Source organism: Carlito syrichta, unplaced genomic scaffold, assembly GCF_000164805.1.
Source record: "Carlito syrichta isolate Samal-C Ts95f unplaced genomic scaffold, Tarsius_syrichta-2.0.1 Scaffold304090, whole genome shotgun sequence".
NCBI lineage: Eukaryota > Metazoa > Chordata > Mammalia > Primates > Tarsiidae > Carlito > Carlito syrichta.
This window is the reverse complement of record NW_007248186.1, coordinates 948,950-949,600: the sequence shown is the minus strand read 5'-3', so window position 1 is coordinate 949,600 and position 651 is coordinate 948,950.

Here is a 651-nt window from a genome sequence, read left to right as displayed (position 1 = left end):
CACACACACACACGTACACACACCCCTCCCCTCCGTCGACCCCGGTTCCACTTCCCGGTGTAGTTTGGAGATGACAGATGCCTGTAGACTTTCACCAAACAAGCGGTGGGGGCAGCAGACTACAACAGTTATTTAATTAAAAGGCATTTTTCCTCTCTGTTTCTCGCTCCAGCTCCCAGAATAGCTTTTCACCCCTAGACCCTGAGCACATGCTTGTCTCTCCAGGTTACCGGTGGCCGCCTGACACTCATCTCCTTCCACAGCCCCCCTTCCGGCGTCTGCCCCCGGCTTCCCTGGGCCCCCCCGAAGCACATCGACACGCACACCTACAGGCCGGCGGCGGGGAGCGTCCAGGGCACGATGCAGCCGGACTGCATTGCACAGTCATCAAAGTTAAGTGTGTGTGTTTGCGGGGTGCTTGTGCGCGCCGGGGGAGGCGCGGGGTCAGGGGCAGCGGAGCCCCCACTCTGTCCCCCACCCCCCACCTCCGCGGGTCAGGGGATGCCTCTTCTTGCGATTGCAGCCATTTTAGGGAAAGAGGTGGCTCGGGGCCCGAGAGGAGTGGAGGGGGCACAGCACGTCGCGGGGGGCTGGCGGCTCTGCAGCCCCTCGGCGCAACTGGAGGCGGGCGGGCGCTGGGCGCACAGGGGC